We start from the raw sequence: 17926 nt of genomic DNA, 5'->3' as shown, positions 1-17926 counted from the left end.
CACGAACCCAACCAGGGTGGGGTGGGGTGGGGTGGGGGAGCTGGGATGAGACAAATTGCTATATTTGGCACCTCGTGTTACCAGAATACTATGGCACTTTCAGGCTTCCGTTCCGAGTTGTTAGTTTGGTGGGTATTATGAGATGCCTCAAAAATCCTTTCGTTGGCTCCGAAGGTATATGTTAAAGGAGTGGGGTCCATCTGGGGACATCTGGATCTCTAAATGATATAAGCATGTAATTAACTAGTGTACATGGGGTCCAATTGGTTAACTGACTGCACGTTTAATAGCATTACCAGCCACTTCGCCAGCTAACGATATAGTCTTCACCGGAAGGTGGGTGTCACTTGTTTTAGAGGGCACGAGGTGTCGTTGGCCGCACCGGCAAAATTTACGTAGCTGCTCATTTTCTCTTATATTATATTTCAAAGCATTTATAATATATATACGTACATTAAGCAATAATGTACATGATATTTGTGAAGTATACAGCGGATGATGTGTAGTTCCTTGCTTTCTTTTTTTTTTGCGTGCGGGGGGGGGGGGTGAAGGGGGTGACGGGGTATTTGTTCACAATACACCCCATACATTTGATAGGATTATTAATGCAACTCACTGTTTCGTTTTCTTTACTCATTTTAACTAATGCACGTGATATGGCAGTGGTATATAGACGACAATGATTTATCTGATTGTCAGAAACCAAAAAAAAAATTAAAAGATGTGGGGGGGGGGGGCAAAACCTAGCAGGTATTTCGGAATTGAGCATGAAAAGGTACAGGAACAACCTGTCGCACTGAAGCCTCAGTTGATAGACATTCTTTAATTAATTAATTAATTAATTAATTATTACTTTATGAATGTTGCTCGCAGCTGTCTGTTTCCAATCCTATCCTATCCTAGCTATCCTAAGCTATATTCAGAAAATGCAACCAGTCACGGCGTGCAGGCCGAAGATGGCTCACTGGAGGTGATGGGGGGGGGGGTGGGGGCAGGGAGACAAACTTATCTCAATTAACCTTACCGACAAATAATGGGTCTGTGCATTCTTCAGTAACATATCAGACTGGTTTAGTTACACTCTCTGATACACTTCTCCACAAAAGGGCACCTTTCCCATTACAAAAATATGGAAGGGTCCTTTCATCAACAAAACATACACTTCTCATTTATGGAAAGGTCTCTTCTGATGTTTTTTTTCAGTTTTCACAAACCTTGGCTGCATGGAACCCTGTGACCCTGCTCCGCCCCCCCCCCACCCCCTGACATTAAACAATCAAAACTCTGAGCGCCACAGCGATAAAAGAGCGATTAAGTTCTTCGTGTTTGTCACAGCTTATGATAAGATACGTTAAATGTAGATACATTAGATCACATAAATACATTAGATGATAAAATACATGAAATATCATGTATATAGATACTTTGTTTCGCAGTAATAGATGTAATACATGAAATGTCGTGACTTGATTTCGTTAAAAGAATTCGGAAAAGTCTTGGACACTGCAAACAAAGTGTGTTATGGGTATAGCCTAAGAGACAGAGGAGAATGCAATAAAAAATGTTACCAGTATTTTACCGAAATCTCAAAACAGAGACGAGCTCTTTCCTCAGATAGCAAAAGAATAACTTCTTAAGTGAAAGAGAAACCGAAGGGTAAGCTACCGTTGGTGAAAGATATTAGCCATAACACGACAGGCATATACTAGGTCCTTTTTGTAGCATTTGTATAGTGCACTACTACACTACTAACAATAGCCTGTTCTATTTCTATAGCACTAAGTTAGGATCAGTTTGCTGTGTAAATATTTACAGCCTATAGGATACAAAGAGTTTAACACGTGTAGGTTGATCTGATTAGGCCATACCACAGGGTCCATTGTTCATCATTTACATCCCAGCCTTGCGTTGTAACTAATGATGGTGTATGCCTACTGTTTGTAATTGACCTAGCTACCTTTGTTGAGTCATTAATCTTCAGATTCATTATTGTTCCTACGATATCAATTGCCGGAGCAATTGCTTACTATAAGGACTTCCGGTCATAATGTGTGAGATTCAAAAGGTGGCGGGCATTCTACAATTAAGCACAAGTTCCATAACAATAACTGGAACTTGTGGCAACTGTGACTGGTGTGCTTAGTGCTATACAGTACATTGCTACTTTATGTGTGGAAAGAAAGAATTATTTCAATGTTCAATGATTTTACAAAGTCTTGGCTAGCCCGAGTCACTTTCCTACATCAATTTTTTTTTGGTCTTAAATCCTAAATCGATTTACTTGGTGGGAAGTTTGATAAAATCTTTAACCTTATAATAATTTTGGTAAAATATGTCATCTTTCTTTCTAAAATTGAAGAAGACAAGTCCTTCAGTCAATAACATGAATCATTTTCTGAAAGATGATTTTGCTTGGTGCCAAAAAGTATATACTCTTTCAAGCAACATGACTGAAGATAAATGGGAAAAGTTCTGGCTACCATGGTATAACTTTTTTTGCACTTATTAACATTTTGTTGCCTTTATGAAAGGTAACCAAACATTCTTCGATTGTTTTTTGTTATATTTATGTAAAAATATGTTATCATTATTACTAACAAAGCATGTAACTTATGTATCTATGTATGTTTTTATTTGTATTTAATTTTGTCATTCTTGAGAGAAGAAAAATATAAATGAGCACAATAAAAGTCCCTTTCGAGGACGAGGACGATGTAAATGTTAGTGCGGCCATGCCTACCTGTACTTTAGGCCTAACTTTAACTTAAGTATGCAGTTGGCAAACTTGTTCCTGGGAGATGCAACAACTATATGTAAAGGAATCATGTGCGGCTTTCGTAGACTTCCATTGTGTAAGTTTGCATGACCTTATGCCCACCACATTTGTTATTATGTCAGTTTGTGTTTGGGATACTATGCAAACATTTGATGCAGATATATTTGATCTTAATGGAATGAAGAATTGTTACCAACTACTTAAATCCTGGTAGAGGGGTAAATTTGTCAAAGGTACTGATTTTTAAGATGAATGTTTTTAATGGAGAAATTATATGGTTGAAGAACATTGTTTTGCAACACTCCAACACTTGGGCTTTCTTTTTTAATGGTGATGTCCTGTGCGTGAGATGCTTCCTTGTATACATGATATGTCAAGAATCCTACATTATTTTGAGTTGATACATAGCAGATTGGTGTTCCCTGTTGTTTGCAGTGAAGATATCTTGTATAGGAATTGGGGGGGGGGGGGGAGGTGGGGGGCTTAATGTGCTAAACTTAAAACAAGGCAATTCCAAGTAGCTGACATTTACTTAATATTTGGTGTGGAGCCTTGGGACCATCATCACTATGTTTTCACTGCCATTTTGGGTTTGCTAATTAAATATTGATGATTGGCGTGGCCAAATGAGAATATTTCTGCAATAAGCATGTAAACACAAAATCTGAAAAAATCAATTTATGTTTGAGTTGATACTAGGTATGATTAACCATTAACCCAAGGGTAGTCCCTGTTGTTTTTGGTGCAGATATCATGCATAGTAATCAGTGGACAGGGCGTAATGTACCACAGGTCTTTTTCTTATTGACAGACATTACAAAATAGAAGGGCCTACAGTGCGTAGCCAGTATGTAGCACTGTAGGCCCGGGCCTACAAATTTTTGGCCAAGTTATCTTTTTTTTTAAAAACACCCATAATTCAAATCCATAAACTTGCTGGACGAGTTTAAGAATCTAGACAGGAAAAACTATTGAAATGAACGTAGCAAGAATATGGCTAATTAAGTGGCCTATTCTTCTGTCATCTAGGCTGTCATTTCTATCGCGTGCCGTTTCATTCAACACTCTACCCGCCGAAAAAGACTAGGATCCGACCTTGTCAGGTTTTTAACATCTAGTTAAGAACCCGTTTACGCAGATAACATTTCAGTTGAGAAACATTCCACAGTCAAATAAGCCTATCGTTGATTAACATACTTTATAGAGCTGCAATAACTTTGTTGCCTGTTGTTGTCACGATCGCCGTCGAAGTTCCTAAACAGCCTTTTCGATACCAACTTCTCTTGGATTCATTCAAGATGTTCTACATCGGCGTCATTTTCATCAAAGTGTAAGTACTTACGCTAACTAGGGTTGAGCCTACATTTCACTATTTTTTCTCAACATTCACACATTCATATTTGCGCTTGTAAACTCAGAATTGGGTATCATTACGTACTATTTTAGCTCGTTTGCTTTTGGGGTTTAAAAGTGATATTGAATGAGGTGTCTCAAGTTAGCAAGAGGCCAGGGAACCAGAATGAACACTCGGGAAGGGCCGTTTCCGGCCATCTGGGGGGTTTGTAAAACCAAACATTTTCTTGTACGCTCCGCGCAAACTGATGGTGGCGCTCCGCTCAGATAGTCGTGCCTACAACTTTAAAAATCCCGGCTACGCCCCTGGATTATTTGCAAAATATTTCAGAAAAGCCTCAGCGGCCATATGTGTTACTTCTTGGAGAAGGCAAAATACATCCTCAGCAGTTATTTGTGATCATCGAGAGACATGCCCTACCTCAGAGGACATTTATGAAGGCCATTGATGTGTGCTTCAAATCATTGTATGTGTTTAATCTGGAATCCCAAAAGGCATGTCTTGATGCATGGGAATTTTACCAAAAAGTTGTTTATGAGTTGCCTGGACTGGTAGTGTAAAGTGCAAGCAGATTCAGGATGTTCGTGCTTACCGTGCCAACAACAAAGACAATGTAACTACAGTGTAGCAGTCGTCATAGTCAGCATTCCACATGTTTCCACATCTCAAAGTTCACTTTGATGTATATCTTCCAGTTTCTGATAATAAAAAAAAAGATTATATCCTTTCATTTCGCCACTACTTGTTTTGATTGGTTTGCATGCTAATTCAAATTTAACTATAATAATGAACAAATCACTGTGTATCTAAAGTTTTTGCTTGATTTAAATTGACTTCAGGAAGAGTTGTTTCTTTGTCATTACATTTCCAGACCCGTCACATCGGATGACTTGAGGGATTGTTGTTATTGTAAGAGTGCTTAGATTCGTTGTGCTTAATACTCAGCCTTATATTAATAAATCCAATCAATGTGATGATTGTGTGCTCACCATGGTGAATGTAACATTTATTACACAAACTGTAACATGAAATTGATATACTGTCATAGCATTTAGTGTCACAAGAATGCTAATGGTCAGTTTTAATGCAAATATGTTTCATGTCACAAAGTTCACTATTGTTCCATTTTCTTTCAAGATAACTATATCGGTTCATTTCATTCTTCATTCTTTATTTGGTAATGGTTAATTGTTGACTCTTAGTTGAAATTAAACTATCATCTGCAGCAGATTATGAAAATACTGCTTATATATGGGTAACTACAGGAAAAGTCTATCTTTGTCATTTTCTTCATGGCCGACAGTTGATTATGATTTATCTTTAGCTTTAAAATGATGTTTACTGTAAACGTTAAAGAGGTGGGGTATTTATGTGAAAAGTGAAGAAAAATAATTTCAGTGTTAACTGGCTACCACCAAATATTCAAGATCCATCCTCTAACTTGAGGATGTATAAGTATTGATCCATTTTGCTTAATAGTATTGCATCATAATCCTGTCAAAGAGCTGATAGTAAGTTTACCCCGTTGGAACGGTACTACAATGCTCAATTATATACCAGCATGTTTAAGTTGCAAATCTCACAGGACACAGAAGATTAGGTTTTTTTTGAAATGTTCATGTGATAATGTTTAATGAATGATGATGTATAATTGAAACTAAAGTAACTATGAACAGATCATTTTACGTATCTATGCAAGAAATTTTAGCTACTGCTGCTGGTAGAGTTGTACCTTTGTCAAATTTTGCAATCAGACAGTTGATTATGTTACTTTTTGGGAGCTTTCAAATATTCTTACATGTTAAGGGAGTTGGGTGAAAATTCCTAAGTCGACCATATATATATATATATATATATATATATATATATATATATATATATATATATATATATATATATATATATATATATATATATATATATATATATATATATATATATATATATATATATATATATATATATATATATATATATATATATATATATATATATATATATATATATATATATATATATATATATATATATATATATATATATATATATATATATATATATATATATATATATATATATATATATATATATATATATATATATATATATATATATATATATATATATATATATATATGTATATATATATATATACATGTATATATATATATATATGTATATATATATATATATGTATATATATATATGTATATATATATATATATATGTATATATATATATGTATATATATATATGTATATATATATATATATGTATATATATATACGTGTATATATATATATATGTAATATATAACATAATATTCTGTATACGGACGGAGATCCAAGGTGATTTTGGCAAAGTGAAAGACTTGAACAAGTTATATAAAAATTCAGTGTCATTTACATAAAGTGGTTAGTCCCCCCGCCCCCACCTTATGTTGTACTTTTGAGTGTATTTACAGCCAATTATTGAGGATAGCTCCGATTCTTGAAAGACATTTCTGATTGCCCAAGTGGGGAGTTTTATCGCAGGTGGAAGGAGGTTGACGTTGGCTTGAGGTAGACCGAATTGCTAACTTCTTATGTGTTTCAATTGGTAGCAATTATACAGAAGTCTGATGTGCGACAAGGTTGGAGAGGGAGGGGGGGGGGATGGGGAGTAGGGTTTGGTTTTGAGGTAGTCATGTAAGCTTATTTGGGAAGTGATGAAATGGTGATTTATTTGTGATATATCTAAATGCAATGTACACTATAGGTACAAGAAGAGAGGTCATTGTTCTATAGTACATGCCTGTGCAATATATACATGAAATGAAGAGAAAAAATGGGAAGTAATACTAGAGCCTATATTACTAGCCAAGGCCTACTTAGTTTCCTATGGGAGCGATGAAATGACAGAAGTATACCTTAAAATAACAATGCAACTGTAGGGAATCTGCCAAACCAGGTCAGGAAATGACATCGGTTCGTGTGCGTTTATTACAGAATACAGAGTGTTGATTAGACTGCAAGGATGTAGGTCTGAATATAGTCTAGAACTATAGCAGCTCATTATATAGGTTATACGAAGAAGCCCACACCTGAGATGAGCAGCTATATGCCACATCGACCAAATACAATCTTCCAAAATCAATTCAAAAGGACAGTATTTTCCCTGATAAGCTGGTATCACACTTCAGAGAAAGGGATCACCTTGACCGAACACAATTGAAGGAGAATTTGGTATCAATAGGCCTACTGTTTTGTTCATTTATGGCATACGTATAACAATGTCATAATTCGCGTTCACCTTCAAACTCAGCGGAATGCCTATATACTATAGCTAGCCGCCGATGGATGTTACACCACATTGCAGGCATGATTTGTCAGAAGGCCTTAGTCTAGCATCATTCATTTTATCATCATAGTTAAATTATAATAATGTTCCATCTGGATTCAAACGTTAACAGAAAATTAGTAGTAAGCGAGTCATGTGAACATTCACTGATTGCAACTCCACTTTCTTCGACGACATAGCTATATGACGTTATACTTCTGTTAATACATTTCAGTCGTTCGGATTTTATTTGTCCCATTCGTGGAGCTTATTTTTGATATTGCTTTGATTTATCATCGACCGTTTGCTGACGATGGCAAACACCAAAAATATCTTAATTGCTTGTGTCTTGGTTATGTTCTTAACAGTTTCGATAACTTGCTTCGGTTTATTAACGATGGACGGTAAATTATTGTATGACTCAACAATCCCTCTTCAAAGAGATGTTATGTCAAGGGGTTTACAAACGCCTGTCGAAGGTACTGATGTGCAATACCGAGTAGCTATTGTCGCCACTTCGGTCTTTTGGGCAAATCAATTAATACTTCCAAGATTCGTTACTTGCGAACTACGGATTGAAAATTCATCGGTCCGAATTGAAAAAGCTACCTATGAATCTGGTAATACTCAACGAGCAGATGTATTGATTTTCTCGGGGATAATTGGTGACATTGACATTTGGCAGGAACTTGCGAAAAGAAGGCAACATAATCAACTGTGGGTATTTGCAACCGAGGAGAGTGCGTTTACTTCCAGGAAGTTTATTCCACCCATAGAAATGAGTGATATTCATTTTAACATCAGTTCTACGTATCATCCCAAATCAGATATTTATACCCCATATGGAGCTTTCTCTCCCTTCACCGGTGAGGAAAAAACAGCTTTAAAGTTCGAGTCAAATTTCTATCAGAAGGAACATTTGATGGCGTGGGTCTCAAGTCATTGCAGTACCCCAATGTGGAGGAGATCGGATGCCGTACATGATCTTGGAAACTACATACCAATCGACATGTACGGGGATTGTGGTGAAATATCCTGTCCTAAGCAATCTTGGGTGAACTGCACAAGGGTTTTCAGAAAGTACAAATTTATTGCTGCATTCGAAAATAGTTGTTGTGGGGGTTATATTACAGAAAAATTTTGGAATGTTTTCTCTCTCTTTAAAGCTATTCCTGTTGTAATAGGTGCCCCAAAAGTGGATTACGAACGACAGGCTCCGTCTAATTCCTTCATTCACGCTGACGATTTTGATTCGTTGAAGGATTTGGCAGACTATATCCTAAGGGTATCAAAGGATAAAGATCTCTATGATTCATATTTTCAATGGAAAAACAATGGCACAATGAAATGTAACCCTATTAGAGATATAACATCACTTACAGATTTCGGTGTTTGTAGATTAATCGACTTCCTGGAAGCAAAAAAAAAAGATTTATCAAAGCGAGTCTTCGACCCATATGGGCCAAATTGGCTAGGGGGGTGTAACGAATGTGGACATCACAAATGGATCAAAGATTATTCAAACTTTTTGAAATTTTTGAAATGAAATGTTGGGAGGAGGGTGACAATTTTTATTGTACATATTTTAATGCAGTGATATGAATCATTCAAAATGTTCTGTGAAACAGACAACAGAGCGAGGGATCTTCATTAATTTCCTACGAGGACCATAAACAAACTCATTCGTTGGAACAAAGGGGTCGGTAAGAATAAAACATCACTATAAAACTAACTACACCTAGATTGCGCAATCGTATAGGGTGGAAGTTAAGCCTGTTATTGCAAGATTGTGGGGGCGATGTTCCTTTCGCAGTTTCGCGGGTATAAAATTGAATCTTGCTCGCGCCGGAATGGACCCGCAGGGTGCCCATAGAGGACCACTGATATTAAAGTCACTGAATTGTACTTTGTGCACGGATGTGTTGACTATTTGTTTCAATAGGCTAAAGTTCAGCCAGTTACAGGTGACTGGTTTCATCTGTACATGTATATAAACCTTCAAACTATATGTTTTTTGACTGAGGGTATCGGTTAACAGGTGAATAATAGCGCCCATGCAGCTGCTCGGAAATATACGGACAGTGCAATAATAGTCAGTTTTAATTTCAACAGTTTAAATATTTCAACAGTTCCTCGTATCATCTGTGCATGTACGTGAATCAATTTGTGCTTCATTTTAGTAAAAAAAAGTCATTCATGATGGAAGATTCAGGAATCAAATTCCTTCAATTGCAGCATTTTACTATTTGATAAAATTTCACTATAAGTTATACAGCAGATTGCAGTAAATAATGGCAACATGGTTAAATTCATTGGCAAATGGAATGTTCTAGAGGCATATTGTAACAATGATACTTGAGTTTTTGATTGAATGACTTGTAATTTCCCATAATGTAATATAAATAACAAGATCATATATGTGTTTTTTATTTTTTATTGTTGTATGTACTTTGGTTTTTGCATAATGTACACGTTTGTGATTTTGGTTTTTGCTCTCTGTGCACGAGAAAAAAAGTGTAAATAAAAGCCTTGTTTGAGGCACGAAATATTAAAAAATCTGTGTACGTGAAGCAAACTGTTGTAAAACTGTTGACGGACAAAACTGTTGACAAAAACCATACATTGCATGTCCCACTTACACCGGTCTTTTGATCGAATCCAGCAAATACCTCAGAGATCCGTACGTACATCTTTCCGTAGTTCAGAAATTCAGAATTCAACTGTATATCGGAATTATTTCATTTACCGTGCTGCAATATTCATATACAGTCTGATCATTTAGAACCTTTAATATAACTTCAGTTCATTGCTTATTCATTTTTATGTGTTATTTAACCTTGTTAGAATCTTACGCACTATCTATACATATATTTCTAAACTGTTTTATCATGCATACATGTTGTTTTCATTTTGATATTAGATGTGTTTGCACTATATACTTTGTTATATTGATATAGTTGCTATGGTTTTAATCACTGAAACCTATACGCTGGCCTAACGGAAGCACATTGCTTTCCCTGAAAGACAATTAATAACTCGCTTATGCCAGAATGACGTTACAAATTTACAGAAGTGTATACCTTGTGCAGGTGCATACCAGCTTTTACTCATGTATTAAAAAAGTAATAAAGTAAAGTTCTTCACAGGCTTGTTTGTGAAAGATTAATCGTAACCATATACTGAAGCGTTTTAAAAGATAACAGTAGGTAGAATTCCATGCCTTAAGTTAATTGATATACTATAATAGGTCAAGCAAAATAAAGAATTGAGTGAAATTTATGTAACTTATAGTCTGTATAGCCATTCCAATTTCCCTCTGACTGTTCCTATAGAGTGTACTTTCGAGGGAAGGCGTAGGTGGGTGGGTGTGTCACCCTAGTGAATATCAAAAGTCGATTCCAAGTCGGTCCCAAAGTTGCCTCCAATATCAATGAAAGTAACAATTATAAAGCAAACATGAAGAAACGGAAACAGAATCGTTTCCTCTGGGTTTTTGGGGGGTTTTTGTGTGTGTTTTCTTATAATGCTACAATGGTAATGACGTCGGCTCCTCGTTGCATACTTAAATGTTAAGGTCAATCCATTGTGTATATATACCCCTGGGTGACATCTACAAGTTGATATCTCATTTGCTATATTTGTAATGCATTGTAAACACATCATTTGAAGTCATACAAGCTGCATGCATTGTTAGTATTATCTTACAATGTTCTGTGCGTATGTATATGTGTCCAGCAATGTCCAGACCGATATTATGGACGAAAATGTCAAACACACTAACACAAAAGCTGCTAGACTGAGAGTTCAAAATAATTTCCTGGGGGGCTCAGTCATATAAATTATTCCAAGCCACTGGAAATTTACTAACATAGTCAATTGAATATCTCATATATGGAGAAACTATATCTTGAGTGTATGCTATAACATATTATGTATATCCCCGTCCGGCTAATATTTTTATAATTGGTATAATACTTCCGTGTGGGATAACCACTCATCCCGAGTGTGTTTTTGTTTCTGAATAACCGTCAAAACGCGTATCAAATGTAGTGGTAAAGGTTAAGTATTACGTAATTTTTTTTTTCTTTAAAATCGAGTGTGAGAGACAAATACTGCACCAATGACATCACTTAAACACCGAAGAAAGAACATTTCGCTACTTTACAATATCTAATTAAAAATAAATCAATTAAAACAGGGAGGAAGTAACCAAACGAAATGAAGCTTTTTAGAAGTGCAAATGTAATTTACAGATGTTTTCCGTTTTAGACAAACAGTTCTACGGAATGCCGTATGTATCAAAAATGTCCAAAACAATAAGCGTCGTTAAACATAACTGGTGATTATTATAAGATTATTATTATAAGATATTTCTGAGGGGGTGGGGTGGGTTGTTCTTTAAGAAAATCTATGGTGTATAAGCTAATGATGTTGGTTGGGTTTGTCTCCCTCCGTTGTATTCTAACTTGTTTGGATAAAACTGTGGCGCTCTTCAGCTTTAATGTGGTTATTCTTCAGAGATATCAAACCACCAGTGTCGTGTGTGAGATATATCTCTGAGTACTCAAAGCTAAATCGATTGAATTAAAGCCTAATGGAGTATATCTGTTTAAAATTTAAAATGAAGTTTAATTGCTTTACATATGTTCTGCACCAATACATTTGTTTGTATCAGGAATTATCTTATTATTATTTTTTTGTCACCTCAAAATGTTTCTCATTATTGGAAAATCTGTCTTGGTGGGGGGGGGGGGGGGACAAACAATTTACGGAGAGGCAACCACAATATATGGAGGGTAAAATGCCCGTGTCCTGTAACTTATGCAACTTTTGTGAATATGATGTTGTCGCAGATTCAGTACACAGTAGTATGCCCAGTGAGTGGAACCACCCCACCCTCTTCCACCCGACGTTTGAGCCAACCTCACGATAGGCCTGCATACATTCTAAAAATTCACTCTAATTGAATGAATTTTAACTCTTTCAAGGAATTGTAAAGAGGGACCACTCTTTAAAGAGTGAATTTCACTCCTGTACAGAGTGAATTAGTGATGTTATTTATGGTGTTGGTGAAAAGGAACCAGCCATGTTAGTCTAATCTTTGCTGAACAGTTGTAGATGGTGGTATTACATATCAAGACATAGCAATGAAGTAACTTTCTCACTCACACATCCAAATTAACACGAGTTATACAACATAAGATCTAAAATGTAACAGAATTACACTACTGAAAGATTTGCATGGCGATTTAGAGACAATGTAAAAAAAAAGGACATAAAATATTGTTCTCGCATTTTTGTTGTATGTACCTGAATAAGGAACTTTAAAGAAACAGAATGTTCAGGCAAGTATAAAAGGTCATGAATGGACTAAGTATACAAGTATAGAACAACATGCACACACAGGACAATGCAAACAAATGATGGATGGTATAGACTAGTAATAGTAAATTGATAAAAAAAAAAAAAACTAAATCTTAAATCAAAAGTTATAAAATATCTGCTTCAGTAACTGACATTGTAACATGTTATAAAAGTAATCTCCATATTCAGCAATCATACAAAAATGTTATCAAAGTTAGGATAAAACATCACCGGTCATCATGTCTCCTTCCCTTCCGTGATGTACAAATCAAACAATAGTTTCAGTCAAGCATAAACTAAATATTAAAGTGTAATGAAAGCCTAACAGTCCTCAGCTATTCTGGATAAAGGTTTTCTCAAGTGGACCATCAGCTAAAATCAGTTAAGGACAACGTAGAAGTAAGAGGAAGGTTCATAAGGTAGAGTAACTGCAGTGGAATAAGAAGGAGTCACTTGAAAGCATTTGGATAGTTTATTTAAGGAATGCTGTTATCTATTTTAGTTTGTTTATATGGTTTATGCTCATATAGCTGGAACATGCTCTTAATTAGGCATATTATTGAGTGATACATTAAATGACCTAACTTGTGGGTGTACCTTATCATGACCACCTTATAAATGAGACCTTCAAATAAGTTTTTAAAAAGTAGATAAAGGTAGAGCAAAGTGCAGATTCAAGATATAATGAAACTTGAAAAGCCTGTCAAATGCTACTATTATAGATTCACCAACAGGTATGTTGGTGCATTCACACACCTGCTGGCTGGCCCAAGACTTAATAAGAAAGGGTGAGTGAACTCCTCAATCTTTTCTGTGCACCACTGACCAACATCGGTTCCAACCTGAAAGTAAAAATAACATTTTTTTTATCATTTCAAATTACTATAAAAACAGTTTCAAATTAAGACAAGTGTGATTTCATGCATTGAAATTTTGATAAGTGGTTGCCATGCCTGCTATAATTCTCGTGAAATAGTCCTAGCAGATGTGTTGATGTGTGGCAAACAGCTTCAGCTGTATTTACTACCCAGCACAATAGCTTATATTTTAGTTTTACATGTTGTTAAAGAGTCACTAGAAGTATAAATCCCTTCATAAAGTTAATACTTTGTTAAGTACTTAACTACAGCAGCTGCTGAACACATGCTGGTAGAATTAGTATGTGAATAACACAAACTACTACATCTTTGTAGCAGTGTAGATAATCATAGTTGTCAATAAGAAAGATATTGATAACAAATACAAAACAATGATCTGTTTGTGAACCTGGAACATCAGTTTGAACTTATTTTGTTTTGAGTAAAACTGATTCAATTTTTCATACAATATACTGCAAATCTTGTTCTTCTCTACCACATTCTATTATATTATCTGTTGGGTGCTTTTCTCCTTTGATAGACAAAAGGTTATTCAGATAAGTAGGCACCAAATTGAGTATGTAGGGTATAAAAGCTGTGAAGAAATTAAACGCTCAAATAACTCGAAATTTGTCATACTGTTTGATCTTGAATTTATCTCCAAAGCTCAGTCCTTGATAATAAATACTTAAACAGCATTTAATTTTCACCAGGCTCCAGCATATACATCCTAGCTGCCACCCCCCCCCAAAAAAAAACCGATAAAAAAACATTTAAGTTGTAAACACATTTGCACCATATAGCTTTGAACAATTATTATATGAACCATTTAAACAAATTAAAATACAAACCAATACAAACTTATTGCAAGTAAGTCATCATTGATAGCTATTTTGATCATATTGTGTACTTAGTTGAACAGCTTTTTATACAAATTGGCTTCCTTCAAATCAGGGGTTCCCTAACTCGGGTGCATGAACCCCCAGAGGTTGCGTGAGTTCATCCCATGAGACGTTCGTGAGACGTTTCTGAAAGTCAAAACTAGAGAACTTTTTTTTTAAACTAACATCTGATATATCATATAATTTAGTAATGTACAAAATTCGTACCTATCGACAAACTCCATAATATTACATTATTTACTTGATCTTTTACGAAGCACTGTTATACGTATTGTAGTATAATAATGACTCAGATCTTGTCTCGAAATGTCGGGGTTCGTGGACAACTCTGACATCCACAGGGGAACAGTGGGATAAAGTTAGGGAAACCCTGCTTTTAATAGTATTCATTTACCACTCTATTCTGTATCATATATGGCGTCCACTGTATACTGGCTGATACAGTAGATGATCTGTTTCCTTTCTGTAATTTGTAGTCCTCAGCATCGTGACCAGTTCCAGGGCACATTAGTTAGCTGCACAAAAGAAGAAAAATATGATATATAAATATATAAATATGATTATATGATAAGAAATGATCAATTACCCATATAACTTAATATGACACCAGATAAATATGAAGAATATGCAGGAATGATATGTACCAGCATTCTGTTTAAAGGGTGTGAAGACTCGCGCACAAAGAAACGTCTCATGCAGGTGATCTGACCTATAGTTTAGAATGAGGTGTAACAGAAGTGTTAGACACCACCATCGATCCCAGAAAAAACGTTCGAAAAAATGACGTTGTCATTCTAGATCGTGAAGAGAGGTGGTTTGAACGAGGAGTTAGGGAAGCCATTTGGGAACGCGTGGAGAAACCTTCCCTCAATAAAAGAGGGGGCTGCGTTTTCAACTTTCTCATGCATGGAATCAATCAATAGCTGTTATTCCCCGTCGACTGTCACGTGAACAATCCATCAACATCGGATCTACACCTCTGCAGTTGCCAGATGAAGTTCAATGATATTGGACGAAAATTTGCAAGTACTAAAGGTCAGTCCAGTATTTGAATTATAATTTCATTCATAAGCGACCATAACTTGCACCGACTTCTTTCTTGATGATATGGTCACGTGACCATCTTCCATCTCCTCCAACAAAATCTTGCCAAGGTGTCTGTGTTCCGAGATGTTTTGCTTGAAACTCCTGTCAACAAACTAAGTAACAAACTTCACTTAGTAAATCATAAATTGGGTTAATTTAAAATTAGCAATTAGTTTAAATATTCAGTTTTTTCATTACCCTCAGGACTCTATACTTAGTCCATATATGTTTTAAATATCACTCAGGATAACCTGAGTTGTTAAGTCATCAGCCCAAACAGGTGTTTTATTTGGATGAATTTGAAGTTCTCCAGCATCAGGATTACTAACAGCTATTTTATGAAATCTCATTCAACAAGTTTAGCAGTGAACTTGAGTAAGTCTAACTAGGAATTTTTCTTCAACGACCATCGTCTATTGGAATTAAGTGTGTAAAATGGATGGATGTTTTGACGTGCTACGTGTACGAAGGTTTTCCGTAAGCGGGGCGTATGTCACGAACCTAATCTTTACCCTTGTATGGCCTACTTATAATTTCAGCGTTATACAATAGGTCAGAAATTAAGCACACTAACGCAAGTAAAACCAGGTGGAAAGTTAATTAAATGACTTTGTTGATTGATTGATCATTTGAAACCCTTTTTTATATTTAATTTAACGGTATTAAGTATGAATTTAAAGTACATTCCATATCCGAGTTACCTCGATTTGGCCTGATTAATATTGTTACTGGTAGTAGGCTACGGTTAAATTATTAAGGCCTAAGTTATAGTAATGGGTTAGTTTATTATTTTAACAGCATAGGCCTATATGCTAAATGTTCAATAAAGATTAAACTTCACCAGGTCACTTGTACGTTACTTTGTTAGTGTTGCGTTGGACCTAGCCCAAAGCCTACGTTATAAGTTTATATATATATTGACAATAACAACATATCCTTGCCTAGTAGCCTACTACAACTACTCATATAGGACATATGGCTAGTATGTGATTATTCGACTTATTAAAGATAGATTGACTTACCTTCAAATAACTGTACAATGTTTTCTCCAAAACCATGACACTCCAACCAGTTTTGGACAGACATCTTCAATTGCCTCAGAAAAATCTCTGCGTGGTTTCGATTGAATTGTTTTTGCGATATTGCAAACATTATACTGTAGTATGTTATGTAGGAAAATTGCCTGTCATATAATAAATCAAAAAGGGCGGCAGCATTCGTCAATGTAATTGGCTATTCACATGTCAACACATACTTATTATTCACTCCGGGTCAAAGAGTGAACAGAGAAATAACTGGAGGGACTGAACACCAACAAATTTCGCTCTTATAGAGTGAATTTTGGTTCTTATGGAGAGACAAAATCACTCTCAGTTAGGAGTGAATTTTTCACTCTTTTTTATTTAGAGTGTAGGGGTAACTTATCAGAGAACTGAGTTTTGATTGTATCATACCAACATTATGCTACTGAATATGTGGCGCACTTTGTTTTTGTTTTTTCTAGAACGTTTCTCCGGAGCCCCTAACGGTTGTATGTACAGGCACGCTTCCAAATTATAGCTAGCGATCCAAACATGGATCGCTAACATTTTTACGTTGGGTCGCGAGGTGGGGACTGGAAAACCAACAAACAACAGCATTAACGTACTTTACGTCCAATCGATCGCTGATATTATTTCCACACCCCCTACCCCTCCCCGACCCCTACTTTATCTGCAATGAAACACTTAGATGTATGAGACCCTTAAATGTGACGAACGGCAATTCTATTTTGGATTATGCTCGCTATCATATGCTCGAGAATATGGTAGACAGAAAGCCTTCTGCATAGGTTTAGTTTGATTTTGCCTGTTTGTATCATTTAAGAACAGTTGGTTCATTTATAGGTAACATGCAGAAATTCTTCCTTTCAATGTTGGTTTCATTTGGTGAAAATGTGCAGTTTGTGATCGTGGACCACCGTTAACTGCTTCAGTCCGTCCAGGCTGTAGCTACTCCCTGGTCCCAGGGGCGACAATCCCAATTGAAAAGTGAGGGCGTGAACATAAATTACTGAACATTGATAACACTGAAGGAGAGTGCGCGTAGCACAAACCGCGAGCGCCTTAGTGCTGTGACTTTATTGGGTGGTGTCTAGGGGCCGTAACAGTGAAATTTTTTGGGCCAAAAATGCCTCCCAGATTGCCGGAAATGCCACTTCCATGGCCTTGTAAGTTGCATCTACACATTCTTAACTTTGAGATTTCATGTTCTAGAAATTTATTCTTCC

General features: G+C 35.9%; 1 long non-coding RNA gene across 1 annotated transcript; it reads right to left on the bottom strand.

Moving 5' to 3' along the window:
* Nucleotides 1–10521: 10521 nt before the first annotated feature.
* On the bottom strand, nucleotides 10522–16861 carry LOC139974310 (uncharacterized). The gene is made up of 3 exons (XR_011795442.1): nucleotides 16680–16861; nucleotides 14966–15086; nucleotides 10522–13654 (listed from the first exon to the last, which is right to left on the bottom strand). It is a non-coding gene; the product is annotated as an uncharacterized lncRNA (long non-coding RNA).
* Between the last annotated feature and the right edge of the window lie 1065 nt (nucleotides 16862–17926).

This window comes from Apostichopus japonicus, chromosome 9 (assembly GCF_037975245.1).
Source record: "Apostichopus japonicus isolate 1M-3 chromosome 9, ASM3797524v1, whole genome shotgun sequence".
Classification (NCBI taxonomy): domain Eukaryota; kingdom Metazoa; phylum Echinodermata; class Holothuroidea; order Aspidochirotida; family Stichopodidae; genus Apostichopus; species Apostichopus japonicus.
This window is presented reverse-complemented; position numbering and strand designations above follow the sequence as displayed.